Source organism: Seriola aureovittata, chromosome 1 (assembly GCF_021018895.1).
Source record: "Seriola aureovittata isolate HTS-2021-v1 ecotype China chromosome 1, ASM2101889v1, whole genome shotgun sequence".
Taxonomy (NCBI): Eukaryota; Metazoa; Chordata; class Actinopteri; order Carangiformes; family Carangidae; genus Seriola; species Seriola aureovittata.
The window spans coordinates 4,016,047-4,030,958 of record NC_079364.1 but is presented as its reverse complement, the minus strand read 5'-3'; positions in this window follow the sequence as shown (position 1 = coordinate 4,030,958).

Sequence of the window (14,912 nt, the reverse complement as noted above, 5' to 3'; positions counted from 1 at the left end):
ATTAGTAGGTCTCAAGTCTATGCTTGTGGATTTCAATATTACACACACACAGTTTGAAAGTTTTGGACAGTTTTCCGCCAGTCTGAGCCAAAATCAAATCGACTTGTGTCACTCGGCCACTTTCGGGAAAAACACATGTCCACCTGCTGACGTTGCCATTTCAGCTTTTCAAAGTAAAGGCACATAGTTTATGCTTTTTTCCCCCTAAATAATCGGCGACAAGTAATGTGCACTACGTTAACGGTTGAAAGATATGCAGTGACAGGACCCTGGTTAATGTAAGGTAGGTTGCAATTGTATTTCCTATACTATTGTTATTGTGTTAATATGTTGGCTAAGCTAACATTAACCACTACTACTACTACTACTACTACTACTACTAAACCGGCACCTGTTGCAGTAGCGACAGTAAACATTCATGATGCGGACTGAGGGAATGAAAGCAGGGTGCTGGATTTTATACACTGTGATGATCATGAAGATACATTTGAAATAGTCCACATTTCATACCCATCCAACCTGTAAAAAGATGATTGGCCCAAGGCAAAAGCAAACTAAGCTGCCTTACCATACTATGACATTTTAATACCTTAATATACAATGATGTTTTTATACCTTACTATGCTATGATTTTGTAATGGGTCGGTACGGCAGGACAGTGGCTAGAAGTTATTCCCCACCTTTCTGTCTGCAGCTTGCATGTGCTCCCTGTGGCTGTGTGAGTTCTTTTTGTATAACTATGACTTTTTTTGTTGTTAACATTTTTATGCCTCACTATACTATGACTTTTTTTGCCTGATTATACTATGATGTTTTTATTTCTTACTATACTATGGCGTTTTTATGTCTTACTATACTATGACTTACTATAGTATGACGGTTCATTCCTTACTAGACAATGACGTTTTTATGCCTTATTATACTTTACACAACAGTTAGTTCCGACGAAGTCATTTGATTGGACGAGAGACATTCCATGAGTGCTGATATAGAGTATAACAACCTTGGGACTTTTAACTACATGTATTACTCCGATTTACAGGTGTTCTATTAATGGTAGCGTTACATTAACGGTCGTTATCTATCTAAGTTTATAAAAACTTTGCACTGCAAAAATTAATATATTTCCACAAATAGCATTTTCATTATGTTATGTATGCCTGTCAGAAAAGGATGAAGGGAAGAAGCCTGGATACTTGCACGCTATGACGTTACTGTATTATGACGTTTTTTGTAATTTTTATGCCTTACTATGACCTTTTTTTTAACGTTTTTATGTCTTACTATACTATGACTTTAATGCAAGACTATACTATGACATTTAATGCCTTACTATACCATGACTTTTTTATGCCTTACTATACTATGATGTCTTATTATGAAGTTTTTTGCCTTACTATAGCATGACCTTTTTTGACATTTATATGTCTTACTATACTATGACGTTTTTTTCTTTTCATTCCCAACTTAACCCAGACGTCTTTTGACGTTTTTATGCCTTACTTTACTATGACCTTTTTAGACATTTTAATGCCTTATTATACTATGCTGTTTTTTGACATTTTTTATTTCTTACTATGCTATGACATTTTTATGCCTTACTATACTATGAAGTTTAATGCCTTACTATACTATGATGTTTTTATGACTTTATATGCCTTACTATACTATAACTTTTCATGCCTTACTATACTATAACTTTTCATGCCTTACTATACTATGACTTTTTATAACTTTTTATGCCTTACTATACTATGACTCTTTATGCCTTACTATACTATGACTTTTTATGCCTTACTATACTATGACGTTTCATCCCTTACTATACTATGACGTTTTTATGCCTTACTATACTATGACTTTTTATGACTTTTTATGCCTTACTATACTATGACTCTTTATGCCTTACTATACTATGACTTTTTATACCTTACTATACTATGATTTTTCATTCTTTTCTATACAATGTCGTTTTTAAGACTTTTTATGTCTTACTATACTATGACGTTTTTATCTCTTCTCATGCCTTTACTATACTATGACATTTTTATGACTTTTGATGCCTTACTATATTATGACTTTTTATGCCTTACCATACAATGATGTTTTCATGACTTTTTATGACTTTTTATGCCTTACTATACTGCAACATTTTTATTACTTTTTATACCTTACTATACTATGACTTTTTTATGATTGTTTGTGCCTTACTATACTATGACTTTTTATGACTTTCTATACTATGACGTTTTTATGACTTTTTATGCCTTACTATACTATGACGTTTTTATGACTTTTTATGCCTTACTATACTAGGATTTTTTATGCCTTACTATACTATGACTCTTTATGCCTTACTGTACTATGACTTTTTATGCCTTACTATACTATGACGTTTTTGTGACGTTTTTATGCCTTACTATACTATGACTTTTTATAACTTTTTATGCCTTACTATACTATGACTTTTTATGCCTTACTATACTATGACTTTTCATGCCTTACTATACTATGACGTTTTTATGCCTTACTATACTATGACTTTTTATGCCTTACTATACTATGACTCTTTATGCCTTACTATACTATGACTTTTTATGCCTTACTATACTATGACGTTTTTATGACTTTTTATACCTTACTATACTATGACTCTTTATGCCTTACTATACTATGACGGTTTTATGACTTTTCATGCCTTACTATTCTATGCCTTTTTAATGACTTTTTATGCCTTACTATGCTATTACGTTTTTATGCCTTACTATACTATGACTTTTCATGCCTTACTATACTGTGACTTTTCATGCCTTACTATACTATGACGTTTTTATGACTTTTTATGACTTTTTATGCCTTGCTATACTATGACTTTTCATGCCTTACTATACTGTGACTTTTCATGCCTTACTATACTATGACGTTTTTATGACTTTTTATGCCTTACTATACTATGACTTTTTTATGACTTTTTATGACTTTTTATGCCTTGCTATACTATGACTCTTTATGCCTTAGTATACTATGATGATTTTATTACTTTTCATGCCTTACTATACTATGACGATTTTATGACTTTTTATGCCTTACTATACTATGTCGTTTTTATGACTTTTTATGCCATACTATACTTTGACTTTCTTATGACTTTTCATGCCTTACTATACTATGACGTTTTTATGACTTTTTATGCCTTACTATACTATGACTTTTTTATGACTTTTTATGACTTTTTATGCCTTACTATACTATGACTTTTTTATGACTTTTTATGACTTTTTATGCCTTGCTATACTGTGACTCTTCATGCCTTAGTATACTATGATGATTTTATGACTTTTTATGCCTTATAATACTATGTCATTTTTATTACTTTTTATGCCTTATTATACTATGTCGTTTTTATGATTTTTTATGCCTTGCTATACTATGACTTTTCATGCCTTACTATACTGTGACTTTTCATGCCTTACTATACTATGACGATTTTATGACTTTTTATGCCTTATTATACTATGACTTTTTATGACTTTTCATGCCTTACTATACTATGATGTTTTTATGACTTTTTATGCCTTACTATACTATGACTTTTCATGCCCTACTATACTGTGACTTTTCATGCCTTAGTATACTATGACGTTTTTATGACTTTTTATGCCTTGCTATACTATGACTTTTCATGCCTTACTATACTGTGACTTTTCATGCCTTACTATACCATGACGATTTTATGACTTTTTATGCCTTACTATACTATGACATTTTTATGACTTTTTATGACTTTTCATGCCTTACTATACTATGATGTTTTTATGACTTTTTATGCCTTACTATACTGTGACTCTTTATGCCTTACTATACTATGACTTTTTTATGACTTTTTATGCCTTGCTATACTATGACTTTTCATGCCTTACTATACTGTGACTTTTCATGCCTTAGTATACTATGACGTTTTTATGACTTTTTATGCCTTGCTATACTATGACTTTTCATGCCTTACTATACTGTGACTTTTCATGCCTTACTATACCATGACGATTTTATGACTTTTTATGCCTTACTATACTATGACATTTTTATGACTTTTTATGACTTTTCATGCCTTACTATACTATGATGTTTTTATGACTTTTTATGCCTTACTATACTGTGACTTTTCATGCCTTACTCTACTATGACGTTTTTATGACTTTTTATGCCTTACTATACTATGACTTTTTTATGACTTTTTATGACTTTTTATGCCTTGCTATACTATGACTTTTCATGCCTTACTATACTGTGACTTTTCATGCCTTACTATACTATGACGATTTTATGACTTTTTATGCCTTACTATACTATGACTTTTTATGACTTTTCATGCCTTACTATACTATGACGATTTTATGACTTTTTATGCTTTACTATACTATGACTTTTCATGCCTTACTATACTGTGACTTTTCATGCCTTACTATACTATGACGTTTTTATGACTTTTTATGCCTTACTATACTGTGACTTTTTTATGACTTTTTATGACTTTTTATGCCTTGCTATACTATGACTTTTCATGCCTTACTATACTGTGACTTTTCATGCCATACTATACTATGACGTTTTTATGACTTTTTATGCCTTACTATACTATGACTTTTTTATGACTTTTTATGACTTTTTATGCCTTGCTATACTATGACTATTTATGCCTTAGTATACTATGATGATTTTATTACTTTTCATGCCTTACTATACTATGACGATTTTATGACTTTTTATGCCATACTATACTTTGACTTTCTTATGACTTTTCATGCCTTACTATACTATGACGTTTTTATGACTTTTTATGCCTTACTATACTATGACTTTTTTATGACTTTTTATGACTTTATGCCTTTCTATACTATGACTTTTTTATGACTTCATATGACTTTTTATGCCTTGCTATACTATGACATTTCATGCCTTACTATACTGTGACTTTTCATGCCTTACTATACTATGACGTTTTTATGACTTTTTATGCCTTACTATACTGTGACTCTTTATGCCTTACTATACAATGACGTTTTTATGACTTTTTATGCCTTACTATACTATGACTTTTTTATGACTTTTTATGACTTTTTAAGCCTTGCTATACTATGACTTTTTTATGACTTTTTATGACTTTTTATGACTTTTTATGCCTTGCTATACTATGACTTTTCGTGCCTTACTATACTGTGACTTTTCATGCCTTACTATACTATGACGTTTTTATGACTTTTTATGCCTTACTATACTATGACTTTTTATGACTTTTTATGCCTTACTATACTATGACTTTTTTATGACTTTTTATGACTTTTTATGCCTTGCTATACTATGACTCTTTATGCCTTAGTATACTATGATGATTTTATTACTTTTTATGCCTTACTATACTATGTCTTTTTTATGACTTTTTATGCCTTACTATACTATGACTTTTTTATGACTTTTTATGCCTTGCTATTCTATGACTTTTCATGCCTTACTATACTTTGACTTTTCATGCCTTACTATGCTGTGACTTTTCATGCCTTACTATACTGTGACTTTTCATGCCTTACTATACTGAGACTTTTCATGCCTTACTATACTGTGACTTTTCATGCCTTACTATACTATGACGTTTTTATGACTTTTTATGCCTTACTATACTATGACTTTTTTAGGACTTTTTATGCCTTACTATACTGTGACTCTTTATGCCTTACTATACTATGACGTTTTTATGACTTTTTATGCCTTACTTTACTATGACTTTTTTATGACTTTTTATGACTTTTTATGCCTTGCTATACTGTGACTTTTCATGCCTTAGTATACTATGACGATTTTATGACTTTTTATGCCTTACTATACTATGTCATTTTTATGACTTTTTATGCCTTACTATACTATGTCGTTTTTATGACTTTTTATGCCTTGCTATACTATGACTTTTCATGCCTTACTATACTATGACGATTTTATGACTTTTTATGCCTTACTATACTATGACTTTTTTATGACTTTTTATTACTTTTTATGCCTTACTATACTATGACTTTTTTATGACCTTTTATGCCTTACTATACTTTGACTCTTTATGCCTTACTATACTATGACGTTTTTATGACTTTTTATGCCTTACTATACTATGTCTTTTTTATGACTTTTTATGCCTTGCTATACTATGACGTTTTTATGACTTTTTATGCCTTACTATGCTATGACTTTTTTATGACTTTTTATGACTTTATGCTTTTCTATACTATGACTTTTTTATGACTTTATATGACTTTTTATGCCTTGCTATACTATGACATTTCATGCCTTACTATACTGTGACTTTTCATGCCTTACTATACTATGACGTTTTTATGACTTTTTATGCCTTACTATACTGTGACTCTTTATGCCTTACTATACAATGACGTTTTTATGACTTTTTATGCCTTACTATACTATGACTTTTTATGACTTTTTTATGACTTTTTATGCCTTGCTATACTATGACTTTTTTATGACTTTTTATGCCTTACTATACTATGACTTTTTTATGCCTTACTATACTGTGACTCTTTATGCCTTACTATACTATGACTTTTTATGCCTTACTATACTATGACTTTTTTATGACTTTTTATGCCTTACTATACTATGACTTTTTTATGCCTTACTATACTGTGACTCTTTATGCCTTACTATACTATGACTTTTTATGCCTTACTATACTATGACTCTTTATGCCTTACTATACTATAATGTTTTTATGACTTTTTATGTCTTACTATACTATGACTTTTTATGCCATACTATACTTTGACTTTCTTATGACTTTTCATGCCTTACTATACTATGACTTTTTTATGACTTTTTATGACTTTTAAGCTTTGCTATACTGTGACTTTTCATGCCTTACTATACTATGACTTTTCATGCCTTACTATACTATGATGATTTTATGACTTTTCATGCCTTACTATACTATGACGTTTTTATGACTTTTTATGCCTTACTATACCATGACTTTTTTTATGACTTTTTATGACTTTTTATGCCTTACTATACTATGACGTTTTTATGACTTTTTATGCCTTACTATACTATGACTTTTTTATGACTTTTTATGCCTTGCTATATTATGACTTTTCATGCCTTACTATACTGTGACTTTTCATGCCTTACTATACTATGACGTTTTTATGACTTTTTATGCCTTACTATACTTTGACTCTTTATGCCTTACTATACTATGACGTTTTTATGACTTTTTATGCCTTACTATACTATGACTTTTTTATGACTTTTTATGCCTTGCTATACTATGACGTTTTTATGACTTTTTATGCCTTACTATACTATGACTTTTTTATGACTTTTTATGACTTTATGCTTTTCTATACTATGACTTTTTTATGACTTTATATGACTTTTTATGCCTTGCTATACTATGACATTTCATGCCTTACTATACTGTGACTTTTCATGCCTTACTATACTATGACGTTTTTATGACTTTTTATGCCTTACTATACTGTGACTCTTTATGCCTTACTATACAATGACGTTTTTATGACTTTTTATGCCTTACTATACTATGACTTTTTTATGACTTTTTATGACTTTTTATGCCTTGCTATACTATGACTTTTTTATGACTTTTTATGCCTTACTATACTATGACTTTTTTATGCCTTACTATACTGTGACTCTTTATGCCTTACTATACTATGACTTTTTATGCCTTACTATACTATGACTCTTTATGCCTTACTATACTATAATGTTTTTATGACTTTTTATGTCTTACTATACTATGACTTTTTATGCCATACTATACTTTGACTTTCTTATGACTTTTCATGCCTTACTATACTATGACTTTTTTATGACTTTTTATGACTTTTAAGCTTTGCTATACTATGACTTTTCATGCCTTACTATACTATGACTTTTCATGCCTTACTATACTATGATGATTTTATGACTTTTTTATGACTTTTCATGCTTACTATACTATGACGTTTTTATGACTTTTTATGCCTTACTATACTATGACTTTTTTTATGACTTTTTATGACTTTTTATGCCTTACTATACTATGACGTTTTTATGACTTTTTATTCCTTACTATACTATGACTTTTTTATGATTTTTATGACTTTTATGCCTTGCTATATTATGACTTTTCATGCCTTACTATACTGTGACTTTTCATGCCTTACTATACTATGACGTTTTTATGACTTTTTATGCCTTACTATACTTTGACTCTTTATGCCTTACTATACTATGACGTTTTTATGACTTTTTATGCCTTACTATACTATGACTTTTTTATGACTTTTTATGCCTTGCTATATTATGACTTTTCATGCCTTACTATACTGTGACTTTTCATGCCTTACTATACTATGACGTTTTTATGACTTTTCATGCCTTACTATACTATGACTTTTTTATGACTTTTTATGACTTTTTATGCCTTGCTATACTATGACTTTTCATGCCTTAATATACTGTGACTTTTCATGCCTTACTATACCATGACGATTTTATGACTTTTTATGCCTTACTATATTATGACATTTTTATGACTTTTTATGACTTTTCATGCCTTACTATACTATGACGTTTTTATAACTTTTTATGCCTTGCTATACTATGACGATTTTATGACTTTTTATGCCTTACTACACTATGTCGTTTTTATGACTTTTTATGCCTTGCTATACTATGACTTTTCATGCCTTACTATACTATGACTTTTCATGCCTTACTATACTGTGACTTTTCATGCCTTACTATACTATGTCATTTTTATGACTTTTTATGCCTTACTATACTATGTCGTTTTTATGACTTTTTATGCCTTGCTATACTATGACTTTTCATGCCTTACTATACTATGACGATTTTATGACTTTTTATGCCTTACAATACTATGACTTTTTTATGACTTTTTATGCCTTACTATACTATGACTTTTTTATGACTTTTTATGCCTTACTATACTGTGACTCTTTATGCCTTACTATACTATGACGTTTTTATGACTTTTTATGCCTTACTATACTATGACTTTTTTATGACTTTTTATGCCTTGCTATACTATGACGTTTTTATGACTTTTTATGCCTTACTATACTATGACTTTTTTATGACTTTTTATGACTTTATGCTTTTCTATACTATGACTTTTTTATGACTTTATATGACTTTTTATGACTTTTAAGCTTTGCTATACTATGACATTTCATGCCTTACTATACTGTGACTTTTCATGCCTTACTATACTATGACGTTTTTATGACTTTTTATGCCTTACTATACTATGACTTTTTTATGACTTTTTATGCCTTACTATACTGTGACTCTTTATGCCTTACTATACAATGACGTTTTTATGACTTTTTATGCCTTACTATACTATGACTTTTTTATGACTTTTTATGACTTTTTATGCCTTGCTATACTATGACTTTTTTATGACTTTTTATGCCTTACTATACTATGACTTTTTTATGCCTTACTATACTATAATGTTTTTATGACTTTTATGCCTTACTATACTATGACTTTTTTATGACTTTTTATGCCTTACTATACTATGACTTTTTTATGACTTTTTATGCCATACTATACTATGACGTTTTTATGACTTTTTATGCCTTACTTTACTATGACTTTTTTATGACTTTTTTATGCCTTGCTATACTATGACGTTTTTATGACTTTTTATGACTTTTTTATGCCTTACTATACTATGACTTTTTTATGCCTTACTTTACTATGACTTTTTATGACTTTTCATGCTTACTATACTATGACTTTTTTATGACTTTATATGACTTTTTATGCCTTGCTATACTATGACATTTTTATGACTTTTCATGCCTTACTATACTGTGACTTTTCATGCCTTACTATACTATGACGTTTTTATGACTTTTTATGTCTTACTATACTATGATGATTTTATGACTTTTTTATGACTTTTTTATGACTTTTATGCCTTACTATACTGTGACTTTTTATGCTTGCTATACTATGACTTTCTTGCCTTACTATACAATGACGTTTTTATGACTTTTTTATGACTTTTATGCCTTACTATACTATGACTTTTTTATGACTTTTTTTGACTTTTTATGCCTTGCTATACTATGACTTTTTTATGACTTTTTTATGACTTTTAAGCTTTGCTATACTATGACTTTTTTATGCCTTACTATACTATGATGTTTTTATGACTTTTTATGACTTTTATGCCTTGCTATACTATGACTTTTTATGCCTTGCTATACTATGACTTTTTTATGACTTTTAAGCTTTGCTATACTATGACGTTTTTATGACTTTTTTATGCCTTACTTTACTATGACTTTTTATGACTTTTTTATGACTTTTTATGGACTTTTTTATGCCTTGCTATACTATGACTCTTCATGCCTTAGTATACTATGATGATTTTATGACTTTTTATGCCTTACTATACTATGTCATTTTTATTACTTTTTATGCCTTACTATACTATGTCGTTTTTATGACTTTTTATGCCTTGCTATACTATGACTTTTCATGCCTTACTATACTGTGACTTTTCATGCCTTACTATACTATGACGATTTTATGACTTTTTATGCCTTACTATACTATGACTTTTTTATGACTTTTTATGACTTTTTATGCCTTGCTATACTATGACTTTTCATGCCTTACTATACTGTGACTTTTCATGCCTTACTATACTATGACGATTTTATGACTTTTTATGCCTTACTATACTATGACTTTTTTATGACTTTTTATGACTTTTTATGCCTTGCTATACTATGACTTTTCATGCCTTACTATACTGTGACTTTTCATGCCTTACTATACTATGACGATTTTATGACTTTTTATGCCTTACTATACCATGACTTTTTTATTACTTTTTATGCCTTACTATACTATGTCGTTTTTATGACTTTTTATGCCTTGCTATACTATGACTTTTCATGCCGTACTATACTGTGACTTTTCATGCCTTACTATAGTATGACGATTTTATGACTTTTTATGCCTTGCTATACTATGACTTTTCATGCCTTACTATACTATGACTTTTCATGACTTTTCATGCTTACTATACTATGACTTTTCATGCCTTACTATACTATGTCATTTTTATGACTTTTTATGCCTTACTATACTATGTCGTTTTTATGACTTTTTATGCCTTGCTATACTATGACTTTTCATGCCTTACTATACTATGACGATTTTATGACTTTTTATGCCTTACTATACTATGACTTTTTTATGACTTTTTATGACTTTTTATGCCTTACTATACTATGACTTTTTTATGACTTTTTATGCCTTACTATACTTTGACTTTTTATGCCTTACTATACTATGACTTTTTTATGACTTTTTATGCCTTACTATACTATGACTTTTTATGACTTTTTATGCCTTACTATACTATGACGTTTTTATGACTTTTTATGCCTTACTATACTATGACTTTTTATGACTTTTTATGACTTTTTATGCCTTGCTATACTATGACGTTTTTATGACTTTTCATGCCTTACTATACTATGACTTTTTTATGACTTTTTATGACTTTTAAGCTTTGCTATACTATGACTTTTCATGCCTTACTATACTATGACTTTTCATGCCTTACTATACTATGACGTTTTTATGACTTTTTATGCCTTACTATACTATGACTTTTTTATGACTTTTTATGCCTTGCTATACTATGACGTTTTTATGACTTTTTATGCCTTACTATACTATGACTTTTTTATGACTTTTTATGACTTTATGCTTTTCTATACTATGACTTTTTTATGACTTTTTATGACTTTTTATGCCTTGCTATTCTATGACTTTTCATGCCTTACTATACTTTGACTTTTCATGCCTTACTATGCTGTGACTTTTCATGCCTTACTATACTGTGACTTTTCATGCCTTACTATACTATGACGTTTTTATGACTTTTTATGCCTTACTATACTATGACTTTTTTATGACTTTTTATGCCTTACTATACTGTGACTCTTCATGCCTTACTATACTATGACGTTTTTATGACTTTTTATGCCTTACTATACTATGACTTTTTTATGACTTTTTATGCCTTACTATACTGTGACTCTTCATGCCTTAGTATACTATGATGATTTTATGACTTTTTATGCCTTACTATACTATGTCATTTTTATTACTTTTTATGCCTTACTATACTATGTCGTTTTTATGACTTTTTATGCCTTGCTATACTATGACTTTTCATGCCTTACTGTACTGTGACTTTTCATGCCTTACTATACTATGACGATTTTATGACTTTTTATGCCTTACTATACTATGACTTTTTATGACTTTTCATGCCTTACTATACTATGACGATTTTATGACTTTTTATGACTTTTTATGCCTTACTATACTTTGACTTTTCATGCCTTACTATACTGTGACTTTTCATGCCTTACTATACTATGACGTTTTTATGACTTTTTATGCCTTACTATACTATGACTTTTTTATGACTTTTTATGACTTTTTATGCCTTACTATACTTTGACTTTTTTATGACTTTTTATGCCTTACTATACTTTGACTCTTTATGCCTTACTATACTATGACGTTTTTATGACTTTTTATGCCTTACTATACTATGACTTTTTTATGACTTTTTTATGACTTTTTATGCCTTGCTATACTATGACGTTTTTATGACTTTTTATGCCTTACTATGCTATGACTTTTTTATGACTTTTTATGACTTTATGCTTTTCTATACTATGACTTTTTTATGACTTTATATGACTTTTTATGCCTTGCTATACTATGACATTTCATGCCTTACTATACTGTGACTTTTCATGCCTTACTATACTATGACGTTTTTATGACTTTTTATGCCTTACTATACTGTGACTCTTTATGCCTTACTATACAATGACGTTTTTATGACTTTTTATGCCTTACTATACTATGACTTTTTTATGACTTTTTATGACTTTTTATGCCTTGCTATACTATGACTTTTTTATGACTTTTTATGCCTTACTATACTATGACTTTTTTATGCCTTACTATACTGTGACTCTTTATGCCTTACTATACTATGACTTTTTATGCCTTACTATACTATGACTTTTTTATGACTTTTTATGCCTTACTATACTATGACTTTTTTATGCCTTACTATACTGTGACTCTTTATGCCTTACTATACTATAATGTTTTTATGACTTTTTATGTCTTACTATACTATGACTTTTTATGCCATACTATACTTTGACTTTCTTATGACTTTTCATGCCTTACTATACTATGACTTTTTTATGACTTTTTATGACTTTTAAGCTTTGCTATACTATGACTTTTCATGCCTTACTATACTATGACTTTTCATGCCTTACTATACTATGATGATTTTATGACTTTTCATGCCTTACTATACTATGACGTTTTTATGACTTTTTATGCCTTACTATACCATGACTTTTTTTATGACTTTTTATGACTTTTCATGCCTTACTATACTATGACGTTTTTATGACTTTTTATGCCTTACTATACTATGACTTTTTTTATGACTTTTTATGACTTTTTATGCCTTACTATACTATGACGTTTTTATGACTTTTTATGCCTTACTATACTATGACTTTTTTATGACTTTTTATGCCTTGCTATATTATGACTTTTCATGCCTTACTATACTGTGACTTTTCATGCCTTACTATACTATGACGTTTTTATGACTTTTCATGCCTTACTATACTATGACTTTTTTATGACTTTTTATGACTTTTTATGCCTTGCTATACTATGACTTTTCATGCCTTACTATACTGTGACTTTTCATGCCTTACTATACCATGACGATTTTATGACTTTTTATGCCTTACTATACTATGACATTTTTATGACTTTTTATGACTTTTCATGCCTTACTATACTATGACGTTTTTATAACTTTTTATGCCTTGCTATACTATGACGATTTTATGACTTTTTATGCCTTACTACACTATGTCGTTTTTATGACTTTTTATGCCTTGCTATACTATGACTTTTCATGCCTTACTATACTATGACTTTTCATGCCTTACTATACTGTGACTTTTCATGCCTTACTATACTATGTCATTTTTATGACTTTTTATGCCTTACTATACTATGTCGTTTTTATGACTTTTTATGCCTTGCTATACTATGACTTTTCATGCCTTACTATACTATGACGATTTTATGACTTTTTATGCCTTACAATACTATGACTTTTTATGACTTTTTATGCCTTACTATACTATGACTTTTTTATGACTTTTTATGCCTTACTATACTGTGACTCTTTATGCCTTACTATACTATGACGTTTTTATGACTTTTTATGCCTTACTATACTATGACGTTTTTATGACTTTTTATGCCTTACTATACTATGTCGTTTTTATGACTTTTTATGCCTTACTATACTATGACTTTTTATGACTTTTTTATGACTTTATGCTTTTCTATACTATGACTTTTTTATGACTTTATATGACTTTTTATGCCTTGCTATACTATGACATTTCATGCCTTACTATACTGTGACTTTTCATGCCTTACTATACTATGACGTTTTTATGACTTTTTATGCCTTACTATACTATGACTTTTTTATGACTTTTTATGCCTTACTATACTGTAACTCTTTATGCCTTACTATACAATGACGTTTTTATGACTTTTTATGCCTTACTATACTATGACTTTTTTATGACTTTTTATGACTTTTTATGCCTTGCTATACTATGACTTTTTTATGACTTTTTATGCCTTACTATACTATGACTTTTTTATGCCTTACTATACTGTGACTCTTTATGCCTTACTATACTATGACT